This window comes from Lagopus leucura, unplaced genomic scaffold (assembly GCF_019238085.1).
Source record: "Lagopus leucura isolate 7727_CA_CO unplaced genomic scaffold, USGS_WTPT01 Super-Scaffold_100002, whole genome shotgun sequence".
In the NCBI taxonomy this organism is placed as follows: domain Eukaryota; kingdom Metazoa; phylum Chordata; class Aves; order Galliformes; family Phasianidae; genus Lagopus; species Lagopus leucura.
The window spans coordinates 59,283,155-59,306,295 of record NW_024962263.1 but is presented as its reverse complement, the minus strand read 5'-3'; the positions used below and the strand labels follow the sequence as shown (position 1 = coordinate 59,306,295).

General features: G+C 38.5%; 1 protein-coding gene across 4 annotated transcripts in view; it reads left to right on the top strand.

The window, feature by feature from the left end:
- Positions 1 to 23,141, top strand: part of NCOA2 (nuclear receptor coactivator 2) — a 188,481-nt gene that overhangs the window by 1,807 nt on the left and 163,533 nt on the right. For all 4 annotated transcript variants that reach the window (XM_042869028.1, XM_042869026.1, XM_042869025.1 and 1 more), the window contains exon 2: positions 7,449 to 7,528. The gene's annotated coding sequence lies outside the window, so the exon portion shown is untranslated. The remainder of the gene's footprint in view (positions 1 to 7,448; positions 7,529 to 23,141) is intronic.

The following is a 23,141-nucleotide window of genomic DNA, read 5'->3' as shown; positions in this document are numbered from 1 at the left end:
AGTGGTGGTATCACACGTGGGGTACACAAAGCCCGTGCAAATCTGCACATGTGTACATCTGCAGGCATGCATGGGTGCTCCTGGTTTTGTCACTTGGAATACAGCTACTCGAGGGCTGTGTTGGAACTGAGCACAGCAGTCAGCTGCGCTGTGTCACGGAGATAAAGCAATGCGTAACTGTACACCCGTGGTTACTCTCCAAGTCCACGACAAGTGCCACGGTGAGCTCGGTGTTCGCAGCCAGCCCTGGGATCCGGCACCCTGAGCAATGCTGTCATGGCATTGGCCCTCAGAAATACTAGGAACAGCTTTAGAAAGAAAGGTTAATCGTAAATGCCAGACAAATATTTGGGGGATCAGATAATTTTTCATATGTTTGTATCTCATTTTGGTGAGCATTGCACAATAAAGTCCTGGTGAAGGTACTGTCGTTGTGTCAGTTTTCCAGTCAGCAGGTTCTTTTATTTTGCTTAAAAACTGAAGTTTTCTCAACTTTGTATTTTCTCAAGCTCGAGGCCTTTACTGGCAAAAAGGCCCACACATTGCACTGTTACTTCATAGGCAAGTATACTTCATACTGCAGCTTCTGAAGATGCTGTGTGCTGCAAAGTAGGGTGTGAGCATCTGCCCTGTTCTTCTTTGTGTGTCCTGGTGGTGTCAGTGCTCCGTGAAACCCAATACATCTCAGTGAGGAATACTTTATTCCTATCAAGAATGATACTGTTGCAATAAGACAGTTGTATTTAAGTTTTTAAAGCACAGCTACATTTCCCTATAGGGGAGGGAAAAAAAAAAACAAACCAACCACAAACACTGAGGATGCGTTTGCATATAATGTAGTGTATTGTATTAAATTGGAGCAATAAAGGTTAGTTACTTGAGAATATTTATGTTTTTATAATCCTGAAGGTGCAGCTTGTTCAGTGCAGGGCTCTCTCCCAGTATGGACGTGTGCTGTGCAGCACTGCTCCGTGGCTGAAGGCAGCTCCTACCCAGTCCATCTGCAGTGCGAGGGCTTTCGGCAGGAAGAATAAAGTCCTCGGGAAAGACAGCTGCAGTGACAATGCCCACTGTCTCGTGGTCCTTTTCTTTGTTGCTGATGTCACTGTCTCATGGGCAAAATCTGGGGTTCGGTGCTGAGCTGAGTTTTGTTAGCACCACCCGGATTGAGATTCTGGAAACTGCTGAGGCTTGTGAGATGTAAGCCTTGAGGATACTGTCAGTTCGTTTAGGAGAAAAGGCTGAACGAAAGGCTGGTGCCAAATTCAAGTACAAATGTAACTCTCTTTGTCTGCTCAGCACTAATAGGCTGTGCGCTGAAGGAAGGCAGTGCTGAGCCAGTGCTGTCTCTGTCATGCTCATTTTTGCACACTTGCCATGGTTGGCTTCTCTAAACAATGCAAACCATTTCCAAGTGCATATGAAGTATTTAACGAATCCCACGCATTTCTGTAGTATTCTTACCAATGTCAAAATGCTTGGTTTACATTTATTTCTGCATTTGGCTGCTGAGGTCAAAGGTTGGGTGTGCTGTTACAGAGTATGTGCCCTTCTGTGTGACTTAGCTTTTTGAGCTAGAAACTGGAACGCTGATATTTACTTTGTAGAAGGGTATATGGCAGCATCCATTCAGCGCTCATTTGCTGCTCTCAGATCATGTAGTTACAGATGGCTACTCTGGCAGGAGCCCCTGTTTTTATTTTTAAATAAGGTGAAGTTCAGTGCACCACTTTATTTGTGTTAGTTGTTAAAACATTCTCATGCTCCTGGTGGCAGATAATGACAAATCTCTCAATGCGATGCTGGGAGCAAGGGGGGCGGAGAGGGAAACAGGGAGGGACGGAGGGGGGGAGAACCCTCCTGAGCATATGGAGACATCCAGAAAAAGATGTGCATCGTCAGCTGTGATTCCATTGTGTGCTGGCAGACAGGATCTGAGCCTCTCTTCTCTGGGGGATTTAAGCCTCACAGAAGTGTTCTTCGACTTTTAGCCGTCAGGTTAATCGAGCTTAGATAACGTACGCTTCACTTATTTATTATAGATGGTATTTTGATAAAGATAGTATTTTGATAATATTTTAAGATTTCAGGCAAAATATGCAGTTGCGAGGATTCCTGCTGTGTGTTGGCATAACATTTTGAGCAGCAATGCATGTCGCTGAAATGGTAACTTGGAGTAGTAAGAGTAATTTATATTATGACATCAGTGGTTACGTGCTACTAAAACAGCTTACCACTTTGAGGTTAGTAGTTTGTCAGCAGTATTTGCATTATGCAAACACTCCCTGTTTTAATGATTCAGTATCTTTAGCCTTCTTAAGATATACCAGGTAGGAATGCGACGTGGGAAGTGACAGCTTGTGTAGTTGAATCAATGTAGGGTGCAACGTTTAAAACAAAAACAAAAGAGAAAATCATCATGATGTATTTTTAAATCAGGACTTAAACCAACAGAAAGCCCGAACTGTTTTGTCAGTATTGTGATGTAAGTACTTAGAAATAGCATTAGCATGAATTTACCTGATGGAAAAAAAAAAAGCTGAGTGGAGGAAATTAATTTTCTGCTGCTCAGTCCTGCATTTGCTTATTACCTAGAACAATGTTTCCTCTCCTGAGCTTTTAGAATATTTCTGCTGCTTTTATAAAATTACTTTGAATTGATGAATAGTTCAAGAAAATAGATGTTGAATGTGGTGGATTCACTGCATTACATTTTGCTATTGTTTATGATTTTTCAATCTTGTTTCATGGAAATAAGATGTTATTCAAGTTAAGTGTAATAGAAATTTGCTTAGTTTTAAGGAAATCATATAGGTTCAATTCCTATGGAAAGTGTATGGTCACCGAGGTGGTTGGCTTTTTGAAGTTAGTTCATTAATTTAAATGTCTAAAGCTGTACAACAACACATTAACATTGCACACTTTTTTTTTTCCTTCTGCAGCTGCATCATTATACCATTCCAAGCCATGCATTTCCTTAAATGGCTTCCATAACAATCTCCCATTAATACAGTTACTGGCAGATATTATTCTTTCTTTGCTGTCATTTTTAGCAGTTATAACTGATAGTAAATCTCACTCTTTCTGTGAGCATGCTCTGATTAGATTTTTTTCAGGAGCCTTTTTGTAAAATGCACTTGATTTTTGCAGGTAAGGTGCCAAGATGTCTGTGCAAATCCCAATTATGGTTTTTGTGTTGTTTTTCTTTGTTGGAGAAGTTACTTGCTACTTGGAAAGGTTGATGTATTTTGCTGAAGTAGTAAACTTTATGGAAACTGTTCATGTACTAATGAAATGGCAGGGGATATAGGTGACAAATTAAAGATGCATACTGAATGTGTTGCTTTATCTGTAATTCTTGGGTAATGCAAATCACATGAACTTATGTGGGGGGATCCTGGGGTGTACTGAGATCATATATCTGATGTAGCGATGACTGAGCGGTGCTGTTTTGATGCTTTTTTAGTGAGCTACGTAAGACATATTGTTGCTCTTTGGTAGGATTTATAGTGGGCATATCACAATTGGCTGCTTTATTGGCTGCCTCCTGGAAAAGACTGGGATTGAAGAATGGGCGTGGAAAGTGAAGTACGTTTTACTTCCTAGGTCAGAATTACTTCACAGATGGTGTAAGATTCCATAGTAATTCATCTGTATGTGAACAAATACAGTTTTTCATTGCCATTAGTATTGATCTCTAATGAGTCCTACACAGGGATTCTGAAGAAAATTGCTGCAATTAAAAACAATGCAGTACGTCACTTATTTGTACCTCACAGATTATGGAGGAAGTATTGAAGTGCATTTTGAAAGGAAACTTTTGTGAGGAAGGAGGAAATTCTGCCTATGAATAAATTTGATAGTATATCCTGACACTTATTACAGCTGTTTTTATGGACTCACAAATACATCATATGCCTCCATGGCAGAATCAAATTTAGAAAAATAAATCAAGGTCATAAGCTTTTCATTCCTTTTGCAAGTGAGAGTTCAGGTATTACCTGATATACAGTGCAGATAACTTTCTTTCAGATTTCTTCCACCAGACTTTGAGTTTGCCAGCTTTTCTGTCCCTGAAGTAATGTCAGGGGGTGTGGACCAGCCACATTTCTTATTCTCAAAAATAAATGTGATTATTTCAACTAATTTCACTTGCTACTCTTACACGGATTTGTACCTTGGTCTTCAGAGATACGAGCTGTGTCATCCTCCTTTCCTATCAATTTCCTAAAATAGTTTCTTTGAGGAGGAAGAGTGAGGTTATACAGATTAATATATTATTTATTTTAGCAGATTACAACTGCTGCTTCAAGAAGAGCTCTGCAAATCCAAGTCTGCATGTTTTGAGTATTTTTGTCTTTTTTCCCTATAATTGAAATTTACAAGCGAAAGTATGCTGCTTTGTTTCAGTAGAGCTAGAACACTTATTGCCTTTATCTTTCATTGCTGTTTTTTTTTTTTTTAAGCCAACCTGTTGATGCTCTCAAGTGTAGCTTTAATGACCTAGGTTAAAGCTTTTTTTTTTTTTTTAACTACTTTTAACTACTTTTCTTTTTTTTTAACCAACTTGTGTTGGCAGTTGTGTTACAAATGTACTTCTGACTGTTCTGCTCTTTTTTGGGGAGGGGAAGTCATGGCTTGCTTTGATACAAAGATACTGTGTTTCAAGTGAGACCTTCAATTGTTTTCTTGCTGCAGTTGTGTATGAGATTAATCTTAACTGTACTGTAAGAAGACGACTTGTCTTCATGTTCTTCAGATTCTCTCTCTCTTATACTGTGTGTAGATGGTCAGAAAATACATCTGCTAAGCTTACATGCACTAAGTAAATGTCTTTCTTACATATGTCTGAAAGTTGTCCTTCACTCTTCTCTTCTTTGGTATGCTGTAGTTTGTCAGGACAGTGTTGTTTGTTTTGTTTGCAACTTGTAGTTTTTCTGAGGCAAGGAGGTAACACAGCTTTGACACTGGCATAGGTAGCTAGAATACAGATATCTCTTTGCCCTTTGAAAGAAAGAAATTACTGTGAAGGAACAGAAAATGAAGATGTCAAGTGGCCTGAGGTCAGATGTTGCATTGTTTTGGGCCTTATCAATTGCACCTAGCCTTGAACCTTGCCTTTAAAAGATTCTTTTTTTCCACTTTGGAGAATGAAAAATTGATTGAATGGTGGTATTGGAAAATGACGAGTGTGAAGAATAGTAACTGTGATATATTTCATTTTTGTGTCATAGCTAAAGCGATGCAGGGACCATTTCCTCATGTATACCTTTGTTTGAGGCCTGCATACAGGCCTTTGAGCACCACCATTAACAGTACTATATCACTGTGAAAGCTGGCTTTATGCAAGGGTGCTTTCTGTTGAGTTTCCAGAGGCACCCTAAGGACCTTGTGATTCTTGTGGGAATGATTAGCATGGGAATAGGTGCTAGTGGTGCAGTTTCCTACAGTGTTGCTTTTCCTTTGTACTTCAGAAAAGGGCCTGAAAAGGAAAGCAAGGACTAATAGGTGATGTCAGTGCCCAGTATTTGTCGCTTTCTTCAGAGGTGGTGTAATTTAATGAAAAGAATAAATCTGGAGTACGCTGAATGATATGTGTTTGGGTACATCCGGCTTGTCGCTAGTTGTGGTACAATTTGAGGCTTAGAAAGAAAAATCTTGTTAGTAGCGTTCTGAAGATAGTATTTCTGTATGAAACTGTCATACAGTGTCTTGGCATTCAGACAGCCCGGTTATTGCTGTTTTTTAGAAAGTTTTACTTATTAGAGCAAGTGGAAATGACAAGTTCTGAAGAGTTTTTGTTGTTGCTGCCCTACGTTCTATTAACTAGCCGTTGGGAATCACATTAGCTCGGTGCAGACTTTTTGAGCAGTGATACTGGAAGGCCACATAGATCAGGAGGGGAGGACCTAAAATATGTTAGCAATAGCAAAACACCGGCTGTGCTGGTTGTTGAGAGATGAAATGGTACGAGAGTAGTGCCCATCCTCCTTTGCTGACCGACTGAAAGGCAGGCACGAGGAAGAGGATTTGGCCCTGGGACTTGGGAGATGAGTGGAAAACACTTTTGTGTATCCAAGCTCTTGTTGTCGTTGCTATCCTATGGAAAAGGGCCTCCCCACCATGGATGTCTGGGGCTGCAGCTCTCATCCTCTGCCTTTGGCATGAAGGGCACTCAGCACCCAGCCATCTCATCTGCTAATTGGGCAGTGGCTTCTCCTTGCTGCCTCTTTCTGTGCTACAGGTGTCTGACAGAAATTGTAATCCCTGTGAAATTGCCACATGATCTGGTGTTCTACTGAGAATTTTATTTTAAGACAAGATCATGTTTTCCATGAATGCGAGCAAGCTCCAAAGCACCATATTTGTGATTTGTGGGCCTCGTACACTTAGGCATTCCTGAGGGGATAATGTTTGTTTTCAGATCTCCTGTGTATATATTTTATGTAAGAATACTTTTTTGTTAGTGGGCCCTTTGGCAGCTTGCAGTGGTATTTTGTCTAACTAGAAGAATTCAGGCCAAGTTTATTTGAAGAAGGTTTATGTGAGGTGGAAGAATTGACAGAAATAACATCATTTTAAAAATCCATTTTTCTTGAGGCATAATTAGTGCTTTATGTTGTTGTTGTTGATAACTTACGGCTCTTCATGTTCTACTCTTCTGTTAGTCAGAATGACGAATTAGAAAACTCTTTGGTAGCCTGCTTGGATACATTTTACATAAAGTACTGTTTGATCTAAAAAAAAAAAAAAAAAAAAAAAAAAGTCCTAGTGTAGTATTTTTTGTGGATAGTGCCATGCTAGTATTACTCTCCTGTTCCTCTTCCCTGAATCAGTATACATTGGTTAGTGATGTGTGCCCTCTGCTATTCTGAAATCCTAAGTTCTGTGCTAATGAAGACATTAGGTATTTGTTGTTGTTGTTTTTTTTTAAGTCATTATAATACTATTACTTTATTATTGTGTTAATTTTTCCGCTGATGCTCATTGCTGAGGACAGTTGCCCTCTAAGTGAAGATTCAAGGAATGTGGTTCTATACATACAATTTTTAGTGACAGTTGAGAGACATTTTATAAAAACACCAGTTTCTCCTTTTTAAAGATTTGATTATAAAGTCAACCAAAAAAAGGAACCAACCACTTTCACAGAGAGTTACCACAGATTCTTTTCTGAAAATGAGGACTGTACTTTGTGTAAATTAGTTCAAACATCGTAGTTGCTATCTCTGCAGATTTGCAGGAGGCAGCAGGTAAAGAGGAAGTTGTGTGCCTACAGTGATTATGCAACTGGAAGGAGATTATTGTTGTGTCTGGGAAAACAGTTAACACTCTGCAAAGTGTATAATGTTTCCCTTGTTATGTTACACTTAAAATTGTCATATTTTCATTTCTTCTATGCCTACCTCTAGAAAAAGGCTAATTCTTTTTTTTCTCAATTTTGTTCACAGCACACTTGAGATGTGTCTGAGTGCTGGGGCCCCCCATACTCACAGACTCTGAAACTCCTTGCCTGCCTCGCTGAGTCTCGGTGAGTTGACTGTTATTGTGTTTTGTTGGACTGCTTTTGTTCTACCTCCTTCACCAAGAAATTTGATGTGAGATATCTTAAACTGATTGTGTGGATACGATGGAACAAATGTGTTCCACTGTGTGGTAGAATGTGTAAATGTGGTGTTGCAGTCAGTAGAAATATGTACACCTTAGAGACTTGGAAACAGTAGCACCCAAATTGGTTATGGAAGCAGGGACCTTGCTTTTGTGCCAAGACCAGAAATGGGACTCTGCTGAGAAGGGCTGAAGGAGATCAATGTGATCTTCCTTCCCTTGAAGTTTGTTTGATACTTGATCCTTTAACCAAGGAACTGATGTTTTTCAAATGTGCTGATTATGGTCTGTCTTATGGTGAAGGTTGAGTATGAAGTAATACAGGCTTTTCCATCCAACTATCTGCACTAATAAATTACTTAAATTGAGGGTTGAAATAAGTATAATGACACTTGATGACTTAAACTGCTTGTTGCTCAAAAATTACTGTCTGATGGCTACATCAGGCAGTGCTGTTCCTGTTCAGCACTGCTCAGGAGAAGGGATAATGCCATTGAGAATTAGGAGAAGGGACCACTGCAGATTGTTTAAATGCATACTAATAATAGTTTGGTAGAATAGTGAAAGAAAGTAAAATATAACTGCTGTATCTTTATTTTAGGCATGTTTAATATATCAGTGTACTTACTTGGTATAAACCTTTTACAAATAAGCGTTTGAGATTTTATGTGAGAACCTTTTCAGGGTACTCATGAATAAATGTTGTCTTTTAACACATAGAGTGACTTATTAAGGTCGGAAATATGTATTTTTGAGGCTTGCACACTAAATATAGAGGCGGGGAATGAGCCAGCTAAGAAGGGCTTTAGTTGTTTTGGGGCATAGCTGTTTGTACAATGCTGGCCATTTATGGATTATAATTATGTATGCCTACCTCAAGTATAATTTCCTCCTTTGTTAATTACATTGAGCGACTGTTTGGTTTTTTGTTTTTTTTTTTACAAGCTAGCAACTCTTTTCTTTAAACTTACTCAATTTTCTAACATCAGTGAATGAAAACAGGTTTAAGATGCTTTTCTGAGCTTCTGTTTTTCTGCCTTTTTTTGGTGGCTGTTCTGATAACAAAGATTTGCAGTTCATTGCATTCAATAAACTTTGTAATATTGGTTGAATAGTTTGTTTGTACAACAAATTAACTTGAAAGTGCTGTGCCACGTAGATGTTGTTTATTGCTTGCTTATGTACACTTACTGCTTACACGGTATTATTTGTTTAAAGTACTTCGCTGAGCTGCATCATGTTCATAATGTGTGCATGCAGGTTTTCTCGTTAATAAGCTGTATTTGTGATCATTTAAATTAATTGTTTAAGAAAAGAATATTAATCTCAAAATATCTGCTTTTTCTTCGAGGGAATAAAAGACTCGTAATAAAATGAGTTGGGTATGACTAATGAAGAAAGAAAAATGCCATTGCCAAAATTCCCCCAAAGAGAACATGAAATTTTGTTGTCAAATTGATAGCGTGTTTGTTTTCATTTCAGACATCTTGATTATAATTTTCTATTAAACAAGGAATATGTTAGGTTAAAACTGAGAAAGGTAAATACATAAAAAGCAATTGCATATAATTACCTTTTTTTTTCGTAATTAATCTGAGTGGGGGAAAAGAAAAACACCAAAAAAGCAACCTTTCTTTTGTTTAGTGCGGCTAAATTCTGCACCAAACTTCTGAATTTTTGTTGTTATAGTGCCAGAAAGTAATCTGGTACCTCTACAGATACTGACTAAAACATGGTTGCTGTTCTTGAAAAGTTCACAAGTTTTAATACGAGCAACTAAAAGGTAAAATGTGGTATATAACGTGTAAATTGATAACACTGAAGGAGAAACATAAAAATGGATGTTGTGAAATGATTCAAAAGGCAAGGAATCTGCCTCTGCCTGGAAGCAGAGAGGCCGTTTTCCCAAAGAATATCCTGATGCTCTAAATGGAATGCTTATCCATGTGTGCCCATGATAGTTCAGTGAAAGAGAGCTGCATGAAACATGGAGCAGTTTCAAATTTTGGTTCCTTTGAAGTCTTGGAATTGATATCATCGAATTCTGAAGTCCTATTGTTTGACTTATTCAGATGCTCTCCCTCTATAGAACAGTATCAATTAGAAATGAATTTATGTTAATTAGTATGTGAAGTTAGGAAGGATATACCAGCTGGAATCTCCTAAGTCCTGGCCTTGGCTTCTTAATGGGAGCTGCCTGTGGAATAGGTGCTGCGTTTCACTGGGCATCATCATGCTGTACCATGAGTGTGGCTGAACTTGTGTTCACTCTGCAGCTGCTGTGAGCTTTTCACCAGGTGAAATTCTTAGTGCTGATTGGATCTATTTTGAATGTGATACAGTGCATAAAGGTTTGAAAGTTGGACATGATAAATGGCTTTAGAGCATACGTGAAGAAACACATGGAAGTAATGTGAATGCTGGAATTTGTGACCACACACCAGTGTGTGTGGTGGCTAGGGTAATGCAGGGTAGCTGCTGGGTGCTACCAAGAAGACATGCAGTTAGAGATGGCAAGAAGGGCAGACTTGCAAACCAGCCAAACAGATAAAAGTGTGAACTTGACATTCCAGTCTAAAAATTTCCAATCAGAAAGTATCTTCTCTCTCATTTTCTTTTTGTATTAAAAGGTTTCTTTTGCAGGGAATGTTTCTCAGGGAAAAGAAGAGAATGTAGATTACAGGAATCTCAGTTTTCTGTCACTTTCAATGACGCTCTGTTTCAATCCAACTTTGTAGTGGCTTCATTGGCATTTGTGTTGTAGTTAGTGTCAAGTGTGATACATAGAAGATACTTGTGTCTGTTTGTTATGAGTTATAGCACTCCTTATTGTTTCTCACAGCAGTTGTAGATAAAGAAAATTCTGACAGATGTCTCACTTAAGATGGAGTCCTCCAAATACTTGTATGTGTGAAAGGAGCGCTGTCAGAAAGTGAATCATGATACTGAAAATATAGGAGTACCTTACACTGAAACAAGTTTTATGAGTCTTTACTATTAATTTGAAGATGTGGGGAAGAAAAGATTACAATAGGTTCCAAGTATGAAATATAAATGAGGGAGGGAGAGAGCTCCCTTCTGTCAGAATTCAAAGCCGTGCTGGGATGGAGCCCACCAAGAACTCAGGTGTAAATTCACAGCACCTTGACTCCCAGAGGAGCAGTATTTCAGGAAAAAAAAACTGAAATAAAATAGTTATTGATCATGGGAACGGATAATCTTTACTGACTCACATCTTCTCATTTGAAGCAGAATTTGTGAACGATTTTTAGCCTGGTTTGAATTGGTTTGTGCTAAATAAAGAGAATGCGGTCACGTTCTGAGACCTCAATACCGAGTGGTTCTGTTCTGCCTGAAATACGATTGGATTTTCTGTTTTCAGTCACTCCTGTAGCGATATTAGTTGATGTGGATTGGCTATAAAGGTGCCTATTAAAATAGATTCTTGATTATAGTGAATTTAATCCAGTCAGGGTCAAAATTGTACTCCTAATCTGAGAGTGAACACTGTGTGTGGGTGGTGCAGTGAGAAATGAGCATCTATTCAGATTTGTGAGATCTTTTTTCTTTTTCAAGTTGGGAATGGTGATTATGGAAATCTTTCGTTTTTATTGTATGGAAGAGGTGAAATTTGCACAAATGCAGTATGTTGCTTTGCCTTTAAAATTAATGAAAATGGAGAATTCAGAGAAATCTCATCATCCTTACTACTAGTAGAACTAGATTTGTTAACAGTGAAAGCAGATTTCAAGTACTTCAGTATTTTGAGGCCACAACATTCAATTTCATTTGAAGTCTGAGGTAAACTTTCCTTAAATATGTAAAACTCATTAATTACCTTGAATGGATTTAAATGGAGTGCTCTGTCAATGAAATTCTTACTGAACTGATAGAATCAAACCCCATTTATCAAGTCCTGTTGAAAACACTATCGTTCAATTGATTGAAATTTGTCTTTTGTAGCAATATCCAGGAAGATTATTTCTAACACTTCAGTTTTAGTGAGATATATATAAAAAAATATTTAGGAAATGAGATAGCTAACTTGATTTCATTCACTTCTTAAATATTGGTCTTGACTTAGTGATGGGCTTTGGAAAGATTTTTTTCATTTCTTAACTTGATAGGAACCTTTTTATATCTCCAAAGGTATAGTATATATGCATTTTCAGAAGAAATAGCTGTCATTATTGTCTGTGGAAAATCAATATGTATTTTAAATATGGATTGATGACATTCTACTACCAGTATTGGAGCCTGGGAATTCTAGAGGGGTCAAGAACAGGACAACTGAGCACTTGTATCATCAAAGAAGATGAGATGCATTTATTCGGACAAATTTTCCTCTGGGCCTGCGTTTAACCCCTGCATTGGGAAGAATGAAATATTTACCCAGCTCAGCTCTTGACAGTAAATAGTATTAATTAAATACAGGGCTTGAAAATGACACTGGTATTTCAGTTTAAGGATGGTAGATTTTGCCTTGGCTTTCTGAATATTGAATTCCAGTAGTCTGTTTATTTGACAGCATTATAGTACAATAATTTGAGGATCATAGATATTTCTGTACGTTAAAGTGGTTGAATTTTTATCATGCCACAATGCTGGGATGTTAACTCTGAAGACTTATGTGACAAGAATAGTAAGTGAATTTGCAACTGGTTGATATAAAGCGCGGCACAGTTTGTTTTCATCTGACTAATTTACCTTTATACTAACTGAATTGGCAAGAAATTTTAACTTTGTTTAAACAAACTTTGGTTATTGAAAATGCAGTCTCAGGTAATATTTCATTTATTAATATCTTTAACTGTCTTAAATGATTTAGAAATATCTCTCCAACTGTACATAGCCTAACAAAACAACTCATTTTAGCAATCTGCAGAGAAAGAAGGTATTTGAATATTTTCCTTCCCCGGAAAAGACAGCCATTTGTGGTTAGCTGACTGCACAGGCACCAGATTTTAGTATACGTGTTTAGCAACTGATGATCCAGATGCTTCCTCTTTTTCATTATCAGTATTTTGTTCCTCAGTAATCCCAGTTCAATAAACTACAGTGTTCAGTATACACCAAGCTCCGTATATTTCCCAATGACAGCAATAGGTGATCTAGGAACATTTAAATCAGAACTGAGAAGAGTTGCATTTGTAGTAGGTATTTCAAGTCAGTTCATCCTTGAGGCAAATGGTGTCATACTGAGTTAAAATGTTTCCATTCATTTTCTTTCAGCATGCTTTTCTCCTGCTTTTGTTGATATTATGTAGACCTTTAACTGTCCATACCCATTGAACTGAGGATTCCATTTTGCTTTGGGTTCCTTTGTCCTTCAATCTCCAGGCACCTGTTTCACAGCTATGAGAGAGATGTCTGCTGCATTGCTTTGATCAGGGTGTAAGCTTGAAACTCTGCTTTGTGGTGCCACAGTTAGTAGTATTTTGGAATGGGATTGAAACATAAATTTCTCTGAATGTAGGTGGCCAACATGTATGAAATTTCAGTTAAGTTAATTTTTATGGCCTTTCAGTTTTCAGTTGTGGTTTTTCGCTTGGCTTCTCTTCACAAATCCTGCTTAGCTCTATTTTTACTGCTTAGAACAGCTGGGGAGACCATACAAAAAAACCTTCCCTGTCTGGAATTGCAGTGTGTAACTACCTGAATGTATTCTACGATAGAACAGAGTATGTATGATGATAGCTTCACGTGTGAATACTGATGTTTAAAGTGCTTGTCTGTGACTATGATGCTGGTCTTGGGTTCCTCATGAGCCCACTCTTGTCATAACTCAAGTTCTCATCTGATCAGCTCTGAAATATTTAGGGAATCAATGCATGTAAGTCTACTGTATAACACTTAAGACATGCTTGATACAAATTGACAGAAGTTTTAAGAAACTGTTACACAAAAAACCAACCTGCAATACATCATCTTATATGAAAATATCTTATGCTGTTCTGCTGCTGTTATATACCAAATGTGTTACCACCACTGTTGTACACTACAGGAGGTGTGCTTCAGCCTAAACTGTTACATGTCATTTGTTCTGTTAATTTTCTGCTTTTGCTGGTTAGCATCAGACATGCTGTGTGTATATACACCTGTGTAGTATTAACTCATTTTTGAATATCAGCCTAGAACCAAGCATATGGTGCTCTGCTCCTGTTTTAGGGCACTATTAGAAAGAAAGAGAAGAAATGTAATAGTCTGCTGGTGGTGAATTTATTTCCAGTAATGACAGTTCAGAAAGTTCGGCATCATCTGACAACAGTGATAATGCTTTGGGTAGTACATACTTGTCTGCTTGGTTAAAACCCCAGGGCAGGGGAGATGATGTGTGGATCAGGACACTGATCCATGTGAAACTGCCGTAAGAGAGGCTGGAGATGAGTCGGTCAGTCCCTCTGCTTCCCAGTGCCTGTTACCGTTCCACAAGTGCTGCTTCCTTTATTCCGTTGGCCTCACCAGTCCCTGGACACCTGCAGGACACGTCTCTTGCCACAGCCTACATTACCTGACGTGGTTCACGGGCTGGGGAATGCTGTCTTGGGCCCACATGGACACCAACGTGCATGGTCAGGGCCACACCTGTCTTGAGGGGAGAGAGGTGGTAGGGTGCATCTCTATATGCTGCCTCAATTGGAACATGCAGCAGCATGGAGGAGGGAGTCGTGGTGCTCTTGCTGCACAGCAGGGTGCCCAAGTGGGAGGATGCTGCCTCTCTGGGCTGCTGATATTCCCTTCTATCTATCTCTGCCTCTGAAACATTTCTGCTTCTTAGTGCTGCTTGAATACCTTGTTGGAGAGCTGGATTTCTCGTGTCAGCTGTGAGTACCCTAGCTGCTGTGCGTGCCGTGCAATAAAGGACGGGAGTTTCTTCACTTTGCCACTTCTTTTTATTAATTTATTTATATGCTACCTATCAGGTTGTCTTTCCAGGCAAGGTACTGCAGAGGAAGCCAAGGTGTACATTTACAGATATATCTAGCAATTAAATTCCCTTGTGGTTGCTTGTAATGCTTCAGGATAGCTTACTCTACTGTGATGTGAAGTAAACTTTCTGAAACAAGGGCATTTTTGCTGGCAAACTGAGGATTTGTGCAACTTGAAACAGTTTTGGAAATATGTTAGGTTTTGTGTTGTTTGGGGGTTTGTTTTTTTGTAGAGACTGAAATGAAAAATCCACTCTAGGGACAGCTCTGTTCCTTATAGCAGTGGTATCTCTGTTCCTAATTAAATGAATACATTTGACTATGAAGATACGTTACTAATTTGATTTTCCCATAGTTGTCACTGCATATGCCATCTTTTTTCCAGATACTTTGATTAGACCAGTGTGAAGTATTTTGCCATGAGGAATTCTTGGAAATCTGAAAAGATCAAAATCAGCATTTTTAGATCGTGCATTAGAGTAATGGAGAAATAAAAAATATGGGCTGTTCAGAAGGCATCTCCCAGAGAGATATGGAATTTCCTTCAGGGAAGAGGGTCCCATGCTGGGTTAAAAACCTTGTTCTGTTAATTGAAGACTTTTTTCATTTGTATGAGCTGAGTGTACAGAAGATATCACCTTTCACTGTTTTTTAACTGATTTTATTCCATTGAAAGAAAAGGAAGTTGGTAATAGGGTAGTAGCAACACGTGATTTATTTTTTTTTTTAAGGTATTGTAGTAATTGAATGCTTTTGTTTGTTCCTATATTGTAATTTGTATTGATTGTATTACCAGTTCTTCATTCTGTCCTGTTGCTTTGTTTAGAGTATCATGTAACTTCAAGAATTTTTATGCCATGCTGATGATGGTCTCTGTGGCTCTTTGTGTGAAGCATCTGTTAATCTCATATGGTGCTGAACTATCAGGTTGGTTGGTTTGTTTGTTTGTTTGTTTTTAAACTTGAGACCAGAGTCAGCAATGAAAATTGAACTTAGTGATAGTTTGGACAATTCTTTCCTAATCAGCAGATTTGGATGAGGTGGCAGGAACTGTCTGTAGAATTTGACGGCTTACAGAGTTCATCCCAGAATGAATGGATTCTGTGGTGGAAATTTAAGACTGCCTATGAGAATTATGATACATGGGTAACTACAGCAATGGGATTATCCTCTGGGTTTGTGCTTGGGAGCCAGGAGCTTCTACTTCAGTGTCGGGGTGGTGAGAGGTGTTCTGAACAAGTCACCTGAGCTGTAAGCCCCTTCTCTTCCTTATCTGTAAAATGGACTCAGTTCTCATTATTTTCTCCATATACAGAATATTGAAGTTTGTGGACTGTTCATAGAAAATAAAAGCATTTGTTTTCCTCAAATATAAATAAAATGTCTGCTTTTTGTCTACCCGTATTGTGATATATTAATGAAGTTGTAAGAACTGCTGTTCAAGCAACGGCCTTTTTCCATTTTATTAAATGACCCAAATTGGTTTGAATTAAGACTATATTTGGCTGCTTGTGTTAGGAGATAAAACCAAGCATTGCTTTAGCTGTGCTTTTCACAGAGGAGAAGAATTAAAAACTATCTCTGTGTGGTGACAATGGAGTTATTCTTTGAAATTCTAATTTAACACTTCAGTAATGGGTCAAGCTTTCTCTGAATCCTCTGTGGGATTATTTGATTTGCTGTCTGGTTGACCTCAAGGAAAATGGGATGTCTTTAAATTACAAGAGGTGCCATGGCTATCGCCTTATAATAGAGCCACATGGGAGAGTTTGTTGTTTTAAGTGAGGATTGTCGCCTAATGACTGAGGGATTATATGAATGGGGCTTATTGCCAAGGACTACCTGGAGGGGAAAAAGCTGTATTTTTAGAATGATTTTTTTTTTTTTTTTTTTTTTTTTTTTTTGTAGTTACCATCAGATGTATTATTGAAATTGGTGTGTTTGAGAGATAAGGGGAAAATATACTTACCTGAAGGGGAGGTTAGGATGGGGTTAGGGTTTAGTGTCTGTTTTGTCTTCAGCATTATTTGTGCATGGGCGAGTTTTGTCTTTTCAGATTCTTTTTTATGCCTCAAGAAGAATTGCTGCTATTTTTTGTAACAAAATTGTTATTAAATGGTGTGCACATGACTGTGGAATTGGAGGGAGAAGTTCTGCTTTTTATAAGCAAACAAAGAAGCAGCTTGAATATTTTGCAAGTTCATGCGTGTCATGTTTAGCCTGCCAGAACCTTTACAATTAATTTGCAAAGCACTGAAGTAAAGAACTCAAATGCTTTGTGCTGTGTCATACATAAAGGGAATAGTTAGAAGTTAATTTGTAACTGAATTTTAAGGGGAAAGTAAAGGCAGGATTTCAGTTAATAATGAACTCTCTCTGAAATTTCACTTTTTGATGTTATTTATGCTAGAGTTTCTGTGCATATTGCTCTTTCATTTTTTCAGCCACAGTTCACCTTTAGAAGCCATATAACATACCTACTCATATTTTAGCAGGTTACATATTTCTCCGTCTTACAAATTAAATTGAATTTTTAAACATCTATGGTTTGTGATGTCATAGAGTATAAATTAATACAATGAAAAGCTCAGCGGAATAAATCACTTTAACTGCACTTAGTGTCTCTTCAGGATTATTGAATGGAGACGAGCTGTGCAGTGTGCATTGTATATATTGAGAAATATCAGAAGACATTTTTGACAAGAGTTTTGGAATGAGCTGTGGGCTCAACTCCAGCACTGCTGTGTGCAGCCCCTCCTGCAGAACTTTCCACTGCCATTTTGTCACAGACTGCATGCCTTTATTTCAACTGAGATTTCTGATTTTAGTAATTCCAGCTCTATGCTAGTTGAATTGCATGTTTGCTTTGAATTGCATGGTTGAATTTATTTAGTGTTGCTTCTGATTTTTTTTCTTAATTTACTTAAGAATACAAATGTATTGGTTCGTGTAAAGTTCGATTTATATCAGTTTGAATTAATATGTTGTGGCAGGTTTCTGAAGTTGGCAATAGTTGTGGAAATGTAAATCTTGTAAGATGTTGAGAAGGAATATTGGGTAAAAAGCAGTGTAGTCATCAGTTTTGTATGTGTATGTAGGGGAGGGAAATTCTTTAGGATGTGAACGTTTCTCCATAATTTCTAGTAACTGACAGGGAGATGTAAATAACATAATACAATAAGGTTTATAAAGATAGAAAGTACACAGATTTATTTCTCTATACTTCCATTAAGGGCTTGTTTTCAAATGCAAAACCTCCTCCTTCTGTCTTCTGTATTAAAATGTATACAGTGAAGCGTTAGTTGCAGCACAAGCAGCTGGGCCTTGCTCACGAGCTTCCATCTGACAATTTGGTAGCATGTTAGAATTGGGCTGGTTTGCTGCTTCAAACTGGGTATCCTGCTCTTGATAGGAGGGGTGCAGTTACCCATTTGCTAATAAAAATAATACTGCTGGAGTAAGCAATAGCATCACATACGCACACACAACCCAAACCCAACAACAACAAAACCCTAACCCACAATTCCAAAGCCCTGAACAGTTCAGCAACACTTCATACAACACAGTACACGGAGTCATGAGCCACATTGTCTTCCAAGTCTAGCTGAATGGACAGCCTCTGTCTGCAGTGTGTCCTGAAAATTGCCTATTGGGACTATTTGAATTTAGAATCATAGAATGGTTTGGGTTGGAAGAGACTTTTAAGATCATGTAGTTGCAATCCCTGCTCTAGGCAGGGATACCTCCCACTAGACCAGGTTGCTCAAAGCCCCATCCAGCCTGGCCTTGAGCACCTCCAGGGAGGGGAATTTATTTTATTTATTCATTTATTTTAAAGAGCTTTTGCTTTTGTAGGGGATGTTTCATTTGCTTCTGTACTTCTTTTTCCTAGAGGGGAAATATAAACTCAAGTTTGTCTTCGGACTCCAGCTCTAATAGGGGAGTGTGGGAGTTTGCGGAGATGAGTTCCAGACAGAAACCTCAAGTACACTGCAGACTGAAGCTGTACAGCACTGTGTAGGGATGCCATGAAATTTAGAGCATTGTGGTTGTGGAAACAATGAGAAATCTTCCAATCAGGGCTCTATCACATGTGGAGAAGAGTGATTTTATTATTGGTAGATGAAGCGCATCTCTGTTTTTCTTCCTTTTAACCCTGATGTGACCCTTGTAAAAGGTGAAAGGTGGTTCAAACTCCTATTCACTGAGATTTGGAGATTTCCTGAATATAAACTTAGTGGTTGTGCCAGATTATAGGGCCACAAATCATCAGGCTTTTTCTAGAATTTTGACTTTGGTTGAAGTGAGAGTTCAAATAAGGAAAAAAGTATAGCACCTCATCTCATAATTTATGCAGATGGTGATGTAGCATTTTGCCTTTATTAACTACTGCTCTCTCTGTGCTGGTGTAGACTTTCATAGCCATCTTCTTTTCTGTATATAGGCAGAAAATACCAATAAAAATAAGGGAAAATATACCTTTTTTTTTTTTTTTTTTTTTTTAAAGCTTGCTTACAGCACATGTAGGGAAATGAAAAGCATGTTCCAAGTCCTAATGGAAAAATGTCATGATATGATACAGAGCTTTTTCTGAGTGGTGGTTTTGAGAGATCATGTACCGTAAAAGAACGAGTCACTTGGCAGATTTTCCACTAGTAGTTTGTGTTGTATTTTGGTAGGTAATACACAAGACATCTTTGTGATCACACAATTTCTCCCCTATGGCCATGACAACTGCTTTCGTGGGAAATGAGTACATGAATTGATGTATTCTGAGTTTTCTTAACTGCAATTAAACATCTGGAAGCAAGCAGAGCTGTCACCATAGGACCAGCCAGCTTTCTACAGAATATCAGAAATACTCCATGGGCCTCTCTTTGTAAATGTCTGCTGCAGTTATCTGGTGTCTATTTTTCATTCAAGGCAGTATACTTAGTGCTCTGTACTCATTGTCAGGGCCAGCTTGACATCTGACCAGTAGTCCTTGATTACTATTAAATACTTACAAACATGCTTGTTGCTTTGTGTGAAATAAATATAAATTTGGCTCCACTATCATTTTGGAAGATTGGGATTGTACTGGAAAGTCAAAGGCAGAAATAAGAGTGAGAGCATAAACTGTGTCTCTTCTAGATGTTAATGAGGAAATCAGTAGGGTGATAGCTGGTTGGAAATAAGGTAGTAATAGCTCAGTCTAAGTTTTATTTGTAGAAGTACACTGGAGTGAGAATTTGGGTGCCTGAATACAATCTGTGTAAATAGTCTCTATTGTAGTGAACTTTTTGCCTTCAAACCTGTGCTCTGTATTAACAAAGTCTTAAATACAAAATATGTGAATAAGAAGAGTAACTCTCTGGCCATGAGTTAGGTGAATAATTGATAAAGTGTTTAAGAAAAACAATATTGATTTTCATCTCTTTCCCCTTTACCTCTCTGCCTTCAGTCTCTGCTTCCTGGTCGTGTCCAGCTAAGATAATACAGTAAATGTCTAAGCTCTGGCAAGTAAGGCTGTCACATTGATGTTTAACTGACTTTGAAGCAGTGCAGCTGTAAGGGGGAAATGAATTCTGTTCTCTGTCAAAGCCTGTAAAAGAGTGTTTGTTTTAGCAGCTACTGAAGATGGAAGTGTTTATTCCATGACTGCATTGGTTGTCAAAGCTGGACATATTTTCCTGTATTAATAATATTTGGAATTTTTCATTAGTTATCATTTCCTGCTGATTTCTCAAAAGGACTATTGAGATTCTGATCACTGTTACAATCTTTTTAGCTTTGCTTTTTGTATTTGAATGGGAATCTTGGAATTCCATTTCTGTGTATGTGTGCATGCCAGCATGTGTAAGTGCATATTATATAAAATTTTAAAAGCAGTCATGAAACTCTGATACTTTTCCATCCAAAAATGCAGTGGATTTTTGTACAAGAAGCAGAAGGTCAGTTTGCCAGGTGGTAGAATAAGGTGCCTAACACTCATGAAACACTGCTTACATGTATTTCTTTTTTTCTTATGGTTTCTGTCACAGGCTTTTGCCTCTGAAGTACAGAACCCTCTCTTGATGTGAGAAGAACAACCCGCGTTTGGTTGCCAGCTTTTATTGGAATGTATGATGTGCTGTGTAATTTATTTCAAAAGTAACATATGAGGTGCACTTAACAAATGTTAGCCATTCACTATAAACAGAATCGTCCTCGAGTGTATTTGGCACATTGTGGCTACAGTAAGAAGAAATAGTGAAGTGATGAGGTTAGAGTATTTTTGGTTTGTTTGGCTCTTTAACATAGATTGTCTAGAGCCAAAAAAACTTAATTAACTATAAGGATTTGAAACTGGAAGCAATAACCATGCTAAGTAAGCCTGTCACCATCTTGGCATAGTTAGCACAGAGAGCAAGCGGCAAGGGAAGCAGCATTTTGGACTGGTATTGATTACAATTGTATGCAAGTCACTAATTATCTTTGCTGTAAAATGGTTGGTAAAGAGCCAGAATGCAGCTGCTTTGAGAAGATTACACTTCCTGATGTTTTTATAGGAATTACACGGATACCAAAATGTTTCCTAAGCTTCTCCGTGATGATGAGTGAGATGTAACAGGGAAGAATGACCCAAAATCATAGTGGAAGTGAGAAGGAGAGAGAGAAAAAGGTGTGAGAACAGAGGATTATGATAGCTGCATGTTTACGCACCTTCCTTACTCTCCTCGTTTCAATCTGATGTCTGAAGGAAATAAAACTCATGTGATTATGATTGAGACAAAACATGTTGATGTGCGTTTGTGTGGCTGCGTGTGCTTGCCGCTTCCTTCCTCAACCCCCAGAGAAACTGCTCCCACAGGCTGCGTGAGCATCCGTGCTCAGGGAGATGCTGGTGACAGAAAGTATGCTAAAACCTATTCAGCATCAGGAGGTCCTTGTTGGGTGGGCACCACAGTAGGTCAGTGAAGGCAGCAAGTTGCTCAAGCTGCTGGTGTGGTTGTCCTGCTCCTTTTTCGCTTGCCTTGCTGCTGCTTCTTGGTAGCTGGAGGCTGCATGTCTTCTGATGCAGAGGAATTGTGAGGCTTAACACAGCCCTATCTTAAAAATCAGAAGGTTTTATGTCAAGGCACTGTTTCTTGTGTTTTAAAGTCTGTTTCTAGAAGTTGTTTACTTGTGCCATACTGGTACAACAATCTGAGATACTGATATGATACTCTGTGATATGTATAAGTGATAAATTCCCTGTTTTTAAATAAGTCGATTTTCAAGGTACTGGCAGGCAGAAAGCATACAGTGCTGTATGGCAGAGGGGCAGGGCAGGCCTTCATTTGTCCTTCCCCTTTTTCTAACATAATGATTTTGGCTATCAGCACTGCAAGTTGTTTGCTTCAGCCTCAGATAATCAATCTGATTAAGTGTCTTGGCAGTATTTGATATTGTACAGAAAGCATTTGGAATGGTTGAGAGATATTTCACGGAGCTACTACTCATGTGAAAGGCTTCATTTTAATAGTCTTGGTGATAACAGAACTAACTGGAACAAGAGAAAGATGGAAATAATATATATTGGAACATATCTTTTAGAGTGAGTGATTGTAGACATAAACCACTATTAGAACTTCTTCCTCTGTGCCTAGTTCCCGTCTGGATGAGTGAAAGCAGTGAGACTTATGTACTTAGTCAACTTAAGGTGTTGCTTAATAAAAAAGCTGAGGAAAAAGTTCTCTGAGTAGTAACGTGTTAAGCACAAGTATAATGGACTCAAGCTGTTAATGACGGGCTTCAGGTTCACCAGAGGCAGAACACTGCAGGGTAGAAGGTGCCTGTGGCTTGGGTCTGAACCCCCTGGTGAGAGCAGCGATACTTCAAGAAAACCTGAAAATACTTCTTAAATGCCCCAGAGAATTTCCAGCATGGCTGCGAACCAGCTTTAACTGGGCCTTGGTTAATTCCTGATTGCAGTATTTGAATGGCTTTGCTTCAGTGTATCTTGCAAAATGACCCCTGATAATATACTTATTTTCTATAAGGTTTTCCTGGAGAAGCCTGTCCCCTAGGAGCTCTGAGGGGTGTTTCACGGAGCTGGTCTGGTCTGAGCCGTCATGTCCAGTGTGTGCTGCAGCACCTCTGCCAACCAGTGCTTGCAGCTTCAGCCACTTTACACCTGGCCTTTCTCACTGCAGTTGGTATTAGAGTGGCCAGATCTTGACTTCCTAAATACTTGACAAAGGGAGAAGAAGAAAATGCACACAAACACGTACAACCAAAGCAACAAAAAAAACTATAATCTAACCATCAATAAACTTGCTTTGTAGTGAAAACTTGCTTCATTCACCTTCCTCAGTGCTAAAATTGACATGGCACAGTGGGCCTCCTCTGTGAATGAATGCAAGCCTGATTTAGCTTCCTGACTGCAATGAAGAAAAGAATAGAGACATACTTTTTAAGGAATGGTTATTCAAAAGTAATGTGTTTGGCTTTTTGTTTTTTGGGTTTTTTTTTTTTTTTTTTTTTTGCAGCACAATTATATATTTAACAGGAAACTAGGCTGCAGTCTTTATGAGTAACTCTTATTGCTACTGCTTCCTTGGTTTCCAGGAGATGATGGCTATATAAAATCTTAAAGCATGCAGC